The following is an 11,149-nucleotide window of genomic DNA, read 5'->3' as shown; positions in this document are numbered from 1 at the left end:
GAGGGTGAATCCGTTGTTCCATAGTGGATCGAACATTATTTTCAAAGAAACATATTCAATAACATCAGCTCCCTCGGAAGGCCAACCAACCCCCACCCCACCCCCCAACCCCACCCCCCATCTCCATGAACTCTCTTTTAAAGGGAAAATGTCTGCTATGATGACGACTGTTGTGCCAAACTCTGCCACGGTTTCAAGAGCAGAGGAGCTGGTTAGGAATTACCTATCACGTTGATCCATCCACTGGATGCAGGCGTGCCATGAGGTGAGTGTCCTGCACTGTTCTGAGTGTTTGTTAGATATGGAGCAGAAAGGAAGACGTGTGATTGTGGCCAGAAATTGTCCATCCTGGTGGGATCCTGAAAAAAATAAAAATAAAAAGAAAGAAAGAAAGAAGAGAGAGAGAGAGAGAGAGAGAGAGAGAGAGAGAGAGAGAGAGAGAGAAAGAAAGAAAGAAAGAAAGAAAGAAAGAAAGAAAGAAAGAAAGAAAGAAAGAAAGAAAGAAAGAAAGAGAGAAGCACAAGAAGCACATCCCCTTCAGGCAGATGTGGATGCTCTGTAAGTGTATAGGCATCGGCGTGGTGGGGGGCAGAATACGCAAAGCTCCTCTGGGTAATCTTTTATCAGATAAATGGCTGTGGACAGACTCACCCATGGACACCAGATAACTGAGGTCCTCCAGCAGCACAGCTCTAGACAGCGTCCCCTGGAATTTGCTCATCAGGGCGCACTCTTCCTGGGTGAAGGTCGCACACACCCTTGAGACTCACTGATATTTAAAGACATGGTGGATATTCTGGCTCGGCCTGCGCCATCCCCACAATGTCCAAAGGTGACGGTCGAGATGACAAAACTGGAGAAAGACAGGTGTGTCTATCGCAAGCTCAGACACTGTTTGAGGTGCAGTTGACTCTTCCCTTGGGTTGACTTGGCACGTGCCTTTCAGATGCATCACGGAGATACGCACACTCCTGACTCAGGGTGACCTCATCGCAAGGGGATATGACATGAGGGGTGTTGAGCAATAACCCGGACCCTCCACAAACACACACACACACACACACACACACACGCACACGCACACGCACACGCACGCCCCCCCCACACACACAAAAGGGGCTCGCGGGAGTAAAAGACTAACGTTACCTCTGTTGACACCCACGACTGTACCTAGTTGTCACGAGACAGGAAGCTCAACTATACATTTAACCCTTATCTGTTCCTGTGCTTTCTTGCAGAAAATCCTCGTGCGCTTCTTTCGCCTCGTGGAAGCGCTTGCTATTCCCCATAGGTAGCCACCGTGGAACCAGCTGCTGCTGATCCAAGAATTTGGAGGATTTCCGGAAATGATCAGTGATCCCGAGACAGACTCTCCCTTCCGTGATCAAAGCGACTCGGGGAGCTGTCTCTCGCCCCCCCGCCCCCACATCCCCACCCCCCACCCCCCACCCCCACCCCGCACACCGCCTTCTCCCTTGTGTACAAGCTATGTCTTTTAATTAAAACGTTTTGCCTTGTTAGCCTTAGAGTCTTGTGGAAGCGATCTTCATTTCTATGGTACTGCTGTGCAAGAATCTGGAAAGGGCCCGGTAACGGGTATGTCTGTAGCTCCCTCCTAGAGCTGGCCTGTGTCTACGTACGGATTCGAGTGCCACAGTTAACTTGTGAAAGAGCTCTCTTGAACTGGCTTAGAAGGAAGCACTCCCGAATTCAGTCCACTAGAAAGGGACCCGCCCGAAGGTTTTTGCAAGTTCACGTGATCTAGGATGAACCCTTCAGCCGAGATATAGCCAAGGTCAAGGGATGGGTTTTATGAAACTAGGCAGGTCTTTAGCGTGATCAGCATTCGAGGTCAACGTTTTCTTCTATCTACGTCGACCCCAAATCCAATAAGTTCACGGGAGTGAACCGAATTCGTCAGCAAGAAAAACAACTTGGGGGGTGATGGCTGACGTCGTCTAAAGTCTCAGGAGATGTTCACGGGTCATCTCATCGTCATGGGATTCAGAACAAGTGATTTCGATAGCTCTAGGTGGAGGAACTCCTTAAGAAAGGTTATGTGTTGTGGTATGTATGTCTACTTAAAAAGAGTTTCTCCCAGACCTTTGGGGTCACTTTAGAAACTTTAGAGTTGGCGTAAGTGGAATGATGGGGAATTCGTGGAACGTCTAGATCGTTTCCAAAGATAACCTATGGAAACGTTCTTGGCTCAACAAGTCTCAGTGGACCTACTTCTGTCTCCTTATTACAGAAGGAACTGTAAAACTAAAACTAACTGTAAAACTAAAGATGTTTCGATGTATGACTCCACACCTCTGGCATCACTTTGGGGGAAAGAAATTTTGAAAAAGTGACGCTGTGTGAAAATGTATGCTTCTAGACATGATGGAATGGAATCATCCATTTGCCGGTCCAGAAACACTGGTGTCACGGACCCCGTTCACCGTGGCTTCCTAGTTCCTGTTCATGACCGATTCAGGTTTCTAAGGGTTCTGAATTCTGATTGTCTTTTTCTTGTTTTCTTCTCCATTCTTGTCTCAAAGAACTTTACGTTCCAAAAATATATTTTACCTACCAAATCACAGATTGTCCGTTTGTTACAAAAACTTTTAGGTTGAGAGATTTTCTCTTTCCTTCCTTCTTTCTTTCTTTCTTTCTTTCTTTCTTTCTTTCTTTCTTTCTTTCTTTCTTTCTTTCTTTCTTTCTTTCTTTCTCTCTCTCTCTCTCTCTCTCTCTCTCTCTCTCTCTCTCTCTCTCTCTTCTTTCTTTCTTTCTTTCTTTCTTTCTTTCTTTCTTTCTTTCTTCCTTCCTTTCTTTCTTTCTTCCCCCAAGTCTGTGCATTGTGTGTCTTTCACTTTGTTCTGTTCCTAGGTACTAAGGATTTCTTTTTAATGTCATTAGCTTAAATAAGGGGCTTTGCATTTTTTGGCGAAAGCACCAGAAAAGTATTTTCTCATTAAGGGTCGGAATGTTGTTTGCCGGTGATGAGGCTCTCCTTCTGCCAGACGACTGACGATTGGATGGAGGAATATAGTACACATGAGTATGTTCACGAACAATCACTGACGTTTCAGAGGACCTTAAATTAAAAACAGAGACCCTGGGCTTTCCTGGTGGTGCAGTGGTTGAAAATCTGCCTGCTGATGCAGGGGACACGGGTTCGGGCCCTGGTCTGGGAAGATCCCACATGTCGCGGAGCAACTAGGCCCGTGAGCCACAATTACTGAGCCTGCGCGTCTGGAGCCTGTGCTCCGCAACAAGAGAGGCCGCGATAGTGAAGAGGCCCGCGTACCGCGATGAAGAGTGGCCCCCGCTTGCCGCAACTGGAGAAGGCCCTTGCACAGAAACGAAGACCCAACACAGCCAAGAATAAAAATTTTTTAAAAATTAAAAAAAAAATAAAAAACAGAGACCCCCTCGCCTCCCCCCTCCCCGCCCTGTAAAATTCATCTGAAGTGGAGAAAAAAACCTTGCTAAAAATCCTTTTCCTTTTCGTTCGATCAACATGGTGCATGGATTTCCTAGCAGAAACTTAAGCGAGGTGCATGTTCATCATTCAGCAGAATTCTAATTTTCTAGTTCTAAGGAAAACTACTAAAACGAATGAGGATAACACCTTCCCATGCAATCCTTAGGGAAAGCTCCCACCCAATTTAATGCAAGGACACTTGGTTTGGAAACAAACGAATCTTCATTTGGCGACCTTTGGTAGAAATGAGGTGAGGGAGGGAGGGAGGGAGGGGGGGGAGGAGAGAGAGAGAGAGAGAGAGAGAGAGAGAGAGAGAGAGAGAGAGAGAGAGAGAGAGAGAGAGAGGAGAGGGAGAGAGAGGTGTCTCACTTTCCATGGTTCCAGTGTGTACACATTTACACATTTCAATGACTAGGTGAAATCGCACCAAGAGCCTAACTACGTGTTTCGAATGTCAGTTTCCACAACTGATGAACGGTAGCTGCGTGAAGTCGAAAGTTTGCTGCTGCCTGTTCAGTCTGCAATGACTCCACAGATAACAAACGTGCGTGCCCCGTGTCCAGTGACCGATCCTTTTTCAGAGCCTGTCGGTGATTGCCTGGTGTGTATGTGTCTGTTTTTCGGGTCACACGCAGTGTGTCGTTGTGTTGTCCCCAGCCCCGGTCTCCCCCGTCCGTGGAAAATAAAAAAGAAAGAATTGCCCGAGGACGATGAAAGTGCGGCTAAGAAACCCAAAATGATGACACTGGAAGCCCACTTGGATGGGGTTAGGAGACACCTGAGCATGCCTAGGACAACACTGTCACCGTGTGAGAGACCAGCGCAAGGAGAGCTGAAGAATACAAAGAAGAAAAAGGAGGAGGGGGGAGGGGGGAGGGGGGGAGGACAGGCTGAAGATGTCTCCAGGCGATGACGTTGGTGAAAACGTTCCCATTCAGAAAAGCACTTCGAGAGATAGTTCTGGACCCAGAGAGCACAAAGGGTTATCGTGTTGGAGGCTGATCTTCAGTTAGGGGAACAACAAACAAACAAACAGACAAACAAACAAAAAATAGGACTGCTTATCCAGAGGTAGAAAAGATACCACGCCAAGAAGGCAAGCACTGTTGAAAACTGCTGTTCCTAGGATTTTACAAAATGAATCAGATGCTTTCATGTCGATGCTTTCCATGACAGCCTACTAAATAAATCGTAGTTTGGCTCTTTTTATATTCTCTACCTTTTAAATGGTGAGTGAGTAAGAGAGTTTTTAAATGTTTTGATACGATTCCCCCCCCCCCCCACCCCTTTTGGTACGATTTTTGAATGTCGTGGGACAACGGTATTTTTCCCCCGTGGAGATGAACAAGATTGCTTTTTTGAGCTTCAGCTTTCAGGGTCATTTTAGGGTCCTGAACTGCCCTGCCCAGTGAGCCCTGTGTGTCGTTGTGCCCCTTTAGAAGTGTTGGTGCTTGATGACATCATGATATCGAAATCTTGATTGTTGACTTACAAAACCACTGTTGGGAGTTTGTTTGTTGCCTTAATCTCCCTTACCTATTGCACTCACGTGACTGTCCACTCTTCGTCTCTCTGTTTCTCTCTCTCTCTCTCTCTCTCTCTCTCTCTCTCTCTCTCTCTCTCTCTCTCTCTCTCCTCATAGATATAGACGTACGGACACAGAGAGCGCTAACAGTGTGTCCGTACCTATAGCTACATAGGTATAGGTGTTGGTACAGATAGACATGTTACATGTCTTCTTTACCCCCTCCGTGGGCACTTAGTGGAGTTCCTGGGTCGCATGGTAGTTTTGTGTGCAGTGCTTTGAGGGACTTCCGTACTGTTTTCCATACTGCTGTCTTTTGTCGGAGAGCCATTCTGTCACCCGCCAGGTGACATCTCTGAGTCCTCCAGCATGCCACGGTGGTGGTGGTCTCTCTCAGCTTGAAAAATACGTGTTCGATCAGGAGCCACTTTTTCTGCCTTTACGAACTTGCTGTCGCAACTCCAGATCCTGGGCCTGTCCGAGTATCTTTGTCAAGAGAAATGCGTGCGCTTCTTTGGTTCCCCATTTATTTTTCTTAACGAAAAAATGTTTTGTGTTTCATTTTTGTTCGTTTTGTTGTTGTGTTTTTGTTTTGTTTTGTTTTTTTACTAAAAAAAGTTGTTTTCTTTCCTTTCTTTTTTTTTTTTTTTTTTTTTTTTCCTAATTAATGAACATGTTCTGTTCGGGCCTCCTGCCCACTTTTCTCACTGGGTTGCTTGTTTTCTGGAGGCTGAATTGTGTGAGGCCTCGGTGTGTTTTGGATAGGCTCCCCTTACGGGATATGCTTGGGCTTGTCCTAGGCCTTTATAGGTCCATGTATACGTATGCCACGAGCATACGTAATATGTGTATGTGTGTTATACGTGCATGTGTTTTCCTTTGTTTTAAAGGCCAGAGTAGTTCTACAGCTTGACTTCTTCGCTGGTATGGTTTGGTGTGGTCCTGGTGGGACTACGGTGGGTTGTCGATACTTACCGCACTCCACACACACACACCCCCACCCCCACGCACACGCCCACGCTCGCACTCAGAGTGTGGCATTGTGTAGATGTACCGGAACTCAGTTTCTTGAGTGGATGGCTATGGACTCCACCCTCGCCCCCTGCCCCCTCACCCCCACCCTCCCGCATTCCCCCAACCCCCGCCTGCCTCACCCCCCCCCACCCCCGCCCGTGATTGTGGTCAGTCCATTTTGAAATCCATGTTCTCGTGACCGCAAGTGCATTTTCCCCCACCCACGCACCCATGTGTTGTCTTTGGACTTTGTCGCCGTCTAGGCACAGATAGATGTTTATTTCCACTTGTGTGGGGGTCAGAGTGTATCCTTCCTTTCCTTTCTAGCTTCTGGGCTTGGCGTGTCTGCTTCCGGAAGACCTCCTCCGTTCGAGAAAGGATGAATTCCTGCGTTGTTCTCTGAGCGCTGGCCTGGTTTCGGTTTGCCAGTCCCCGCCTTCCCTTCCCTTCCTCCCTCCCTCCCTCCCTCCGTCCGGGCAGCCGGGGATCTTCTTGCTCGTGCCCCTCTGGGCAGCCCGTGCCAGCCTCCCCGGGCACCGCCGGCGTCTCCGTGGGATTTCCCCCCGCGCAGGAATCGCGTGGGGAGCGCGTCTCCTCCGAGGCAGCCTCCCGGCGACATCTTCCCGTCTTCCCCCGCCCCCCCCCCCCCCCCCCACCACCACCACCCCGTCTGCTGCCGGGGTCGCGCCGTGCCGTGCCGACCCGGGAGCTAGCTCCGAGACGGACGCCTCGGGGCCGCGCCAGACGCCCGCCGCCTCGCCCCGGGCTGAGCTCGGGCGTTTGGGCGGCCCGGCGGCGCTGCAGCGTCCTCGGTGGCCGGCCGGCGACCGGGATCCGGCCCGGGGACGTTGGAGCCGGTTGTCGGGAGCCACCTGGCGGCCGCTTTTATATTGTCCCTTGTCTCTGGAGCTTCGGCGACCTTCGTGAGGGCTGTGACTCGGCCGCCGGGCCCGAGGCAGATTTCCGGGAGCCAGGCGACGCTGGTGGCGACTGTCCCGGTGGCGCCCAGGCGTGGGCGCCTCCTGCTGTCGCTTGAGATTGGGCGTGCAGGTCTGTGAGGGTGTGACCGTCGCCGCGCTCTCGAGCCGGCTTGAGGGACCGCCTGGCCTGTTCGAGCAGCATCCGCCCGCGCCCCTCCGGCCGCGGGGACCGACCCGGCCATCCGACCCGACCTGGGCCGGGCCGCCGCGGTGGGAAGGGAGAGGGTCTTTCGCGTCCTCCGGAGCGCCTGTGGATGGGCGGTCGGGCCTTCTCCTGGCTCACCCTTTGGAGCGTTCGTTCCCCGACCCCCTCCCCACCCCCTCCCTCCCCGGGTCCCCACAGCGCCCCGCTCCGGAGGTGGGGACCGGCCCGGGCCCGTGCGTTTAGGCCGGTGGAGGGCGCGACGGGCTCGGTGGCGGGCGCGCGTGGGTCCCGGTGGTCGGATTCTTTCTGACCGATGTTTTTCCGAGTCGGACTCCAGAGGTGGGGACCGGCCTGGGCCGCGAGGGGTGACCCGGAGAGACCGGCACGGGCCAACACGGGTGCGGTCCCTCGTGGGCTCCGGTCGCCTGGGAGGCGCCTCCCTGGGAAAATGTTTTCAAGTCCCCCTGGGTCCGGCGACGTGGACGGACCGGGCCCTGCTCGCGCGGGTGGCCGGGGAGGGCGCACCCGACCCTTCAGCGTGCCCACGTGGGTCCCGGTCGGCGGACGCGACTTTTTCTCACCCTGCCCCGCCCCCTCCTCCACCGCGAGTCCCGGCCGGGGGGTGGGAACCGGCCCGAGGCGTACTGGGTGGCCCGGATAGGGCGGCCTGGGCCCGGGCGCGGTCCCTCGTGGGGCCCGCTCGTCGGAGGCGGCCGAGTGGGATATTTCTTTTTCTCTAACCAAGTCCTCGCCCGGAGACTCGGAGGGACCGGTACCTGCCCGCGCGGGCGAACCGGGGGGGGGGCGACCCCGGCCCGCTCGCTGCCTCTCCCACGTTTTCCCGCCCCGCCCCGCCCCGCCCCGCCCCGCCCCCACTTTGCCACCACGCTCCTCGGGTCGACCAGATGGCCCCGAGAGCTCCGGGACTGGTGTGGATGGGGAAGTGTTGGGGACAGGTGGCGGGACCGAGGTCCCGGGGACCACCCCTGCGATTCGTGGATGGGCCCCGCTGCCGGGCGTCGTGATATTTTTCTCCTGAAATGGACCTTTTTTGCCACCAGATAGGTGCTGACACGGTCTTCCTTGGCGTCTGTCGCTGAGGACTTTGGGACTCCGGACGCATGCAGGGCTCTGGGCTTGGGACTGCCGCCTGGCACCCGAACCGGCCCTTGCCGCTTGAGCCGCCCGCCTGGGCCTGCGCGCCGGCTCTCGTGTGTGCGCCCGGCTGACCCGGCCCGTGGTGCCGCCTCCGGTCTCTGGCTCACCCGAGGGCGGCGGGGCGAGGTGGCGCGTGGGTCTTCTACCCCGTGTGACTCCCACCCCCCGCCGCAGGCACCCGGTGGTGGCTGAGACGGCCCCACCCCGCAGGCTCCGTGCCACGTGTCAGGCGTTCTCCTCGCGGGGTCGTCGGCCACTGTTGCCTGAGAGAAAGAAAATGGAGGAGGAGGAGGAGGAGGAGGAGGCGGCGCGGGGGGGATGGGGGCTGCTGCCGGTGAGGCTGAAGCAGGCTCCTCGGATGATGGTCCTCACCGTGCCCCTCCCCTTCGGAGCTTTCTGGCCCCTGGCTCGCTGGATTGACTGATCGATGTGGTGATGTCGCGCTCTCCTGGGCCGGACCTAAGTCGCGCTAGACGAGGGACGGACGTTCCTGGCGAACGGGACCGCTCTTCTCGTTCTGTCCGCGGGCCCCTCGCCTCTCTTTTCACACCCTCCTGGCCTGTCGAGGGGTGTGTGGAAGGCAGGGGTGGTGGTCTCCGGCCCTGACCCTCGGTCTCCCGCCCCCTGCCTCGCGGCGCGGGCGGGTCCGTGGTCCTCGGACGCAGCAGACACTCTCGCTTCGCCTCCTTGGCGTGTGCCTCGCGAGCGGTCCTCCCCGCGTCGGTGGAGGGGGGCCGTCCCGCCGCTGCGCTGCGCGCCCCTGCTGGCGCGTGAGCGTGCCTTGCTTGGCCGTCGGTGGTGCCCCTGGAGCGCTCCAGGTTGTCCCTCAGGTGCCCGAGGCCGAGCGGTGGTGTCGTTCCCTTTTCCCAGCGTGCTCCTCGGGTCCCCGCCGCGGTGGTGTGTCCCCTGAGTGGCTCCCTTGGGGTGGGGGGTCGAGACGGTAAGGGAGGCGTGCCTCTGTTTCCCCCCCTCGGTGGGGGGCCGGGTGCCGCCTCGCCGCGGTCGTCCTCCCACGGCTGTGCTGTGGGGGGGGGATCGTGTTGGGCCGGGGGGGCGGCTGAGGTTGTGCCCCCGGCTGTGGCCGCGAGCGCTCCTGTGGGCCGTGTGCTTACCCATACCGCAGACCCCCCCCCCACCCCGCCCATTCGTGGACTGGGCGGCTTGTGGAGCGCCTCCGCGGGCCCAAAGGGGAGACGATGGGTGGGGGATGATGCACCCTCGGTGAGAAAGCCTTCTCTAGCGATCCGAGAGGGAGCCTTGGGGTACCGGACCCCCCAGCTGCTGCCCCTCCCAAGCGTGCAGTCGCCACGGTGGTGACTGCCAGAGCACGTGGGCAGAGCCCCTCGCCTTCGCGGGAGGGCTTGCGCCGGCCCCGCGGTGGGGGCCGTGCGCCGCTCTTTGCCTACCGCGGCCCGCGCCTCCCCCCTCTGAGTCGGGGGAGGGTCCCGCCAGGCCGGCGTCCGGCGCGGGGCCGCGCGTGCGCGTGCGCGTGCGGTGAGCCCCGTGGCGAGCTCAAGGGGGGGGCGGGGACGCCCGGACGTCCCGACTCCCCAGTCCCGCAGCCACGAGGAGCCTGTCGCGCCTGGCCCTCACCGCGAGTCGCGGCCGGCGGCGGTGTGTGGGCGCGGTGCGGGTCGCCTCGCTCGGGAGCGTTTCCCTGGGGCGCGAGCCCCGGCGGTCGGACTTGGATGAAGGCGGATCTGGCGAGGACGGAGGGGGTTGAGTTTGGGTGGACGGGTCCCTCCGTGGCACGCGGGGGAGAACGTCACACGCGGGCCCTGGCGGCGGGGCCGGGTCGTGGGGAGGCCCCAGGGTGGCTGGGGCCGGCCGGCGTCTCAGGCGTCGTGGGACCGCCCTCGTGTGTGTGGCGGTGGGACCCCGCGCTTGTTTTCCTGGTGGCCCGGTCGTGTCTCGGCCCTTCCTCTCCCTGGGCAGCGCCCCGCGCCTCTGCCCCGCGGCCCTCGCCGTGTGTGCGTGCCGCCCCCTCCCCGTCGCCGCCGACACTCCCCCGACCCCACCCCACGACCCCCCGCCCCCTCACACGTCCCCTTCCCTGTCTGGGACCGAGCCGAGCCGGCCTCGCCCTCGTGAGGGTGTCGCCCCCCCTGGCCGCCTCGGCTGGCGGCGTCCCCGGGTGGAGTGCTCACGGTTCCTGAGGCGGGGAAGTCGGGCGCGGCGGAGGTGTGTGTGGGGTTGGGGTCCGCGGGGCGGCCGGTGTGCGCGCGGGAGAGTGTTCTCGCGGGCCGGCCGCGGCTCGTGGGTGTTTGGCGGTGGTGGTCGCGAGCCCCGCGAGGGGGGACCCCTGGGGGGGGCCGAGGAGGCCAGTCGGCGTCCTGGGTGCCGCGGGACCGCCCCTGCGCTGGAGGCCTCTGGCGGTGAGACCCCGTGTCGTGCCCCGGCGGCCGACTCGCGTCCGGGCCCTTAGGCCCGGCCCCCGGGCCCCCTCGCGGCGGCGCGCGGCCGCCCCCTCCCGCCACGGCTTCTGTGACGTCGTCGCCGCGTCTGCGCGACGGCGGCCGAGCCAGCCGCGCGCCTCGTCGGCCCTCTCTCTCCCCCGTAAGTCCACCCGGCCTCGTCCGTCGCGTCTGCCGACCCCCGGGGCCGCGTCCCGGTGTGTTTCGCTCCCCGAGCCTGCCGCGGCTCCGCTCCGTGATCCGCCGCCACCGCCGCCCGTCTGCCGACGTCGTTGTGTGTTGGGCGAGGGGGGACCTCCGTCTGTCCCCACGCCGTGCCGCGCCCCACCCCACCCCGGTGCGCTCGCCCGAGCGCGGGTCGTCGGGTCCCCGGCCAGCCGTCGTGGACCGGCCGCCGTGTCCGCACCGCCCCGCTCCCGGCGGGCGGGCGGGGAAGGGGGGTTC

General features: G+C 58.7%; 1 long non-coding RNA gene across 1 annotated transcript in view; it reads left to right on the top strand.

The window, feature by feature from the left end:
• Positions 1-1,469: 1,469 nt before the first annotated feature.
• Positions 1,470-11,149, top strand: part of LOC309654300 — a 33,808-nt gene continuing 24,128 nt past the window's right edge. The window contains exon 1 of the long non-coding RNA XR_014260117.1: positions 1,470-3,829. This is a non-coding gene — a long non-coding RNA (uncharacterized lncRNA). The remainder of the gene's footprint in view (positions 3,830-11,149) is intronic.

This window comes from Balaenoptera physalus (assembly GCF_965194825.1).
Source record: "Balaenoptera physalus genome assembly, contig: HAP1_SCAFFOLD_2587, whole genome shotgun sequence".
In the NCBI taxonomy this organism is placed as follows: domain Eukaryota; kingdom Metazoa; phylum Chordata; class Mammalia; order Artiodactyla; family Balaenopteridae; genus Balaenoptera; species Balaenoptera physalus.
This window is presented reverse-complemented; position numbering and strand designations above follow the sequence as displayed.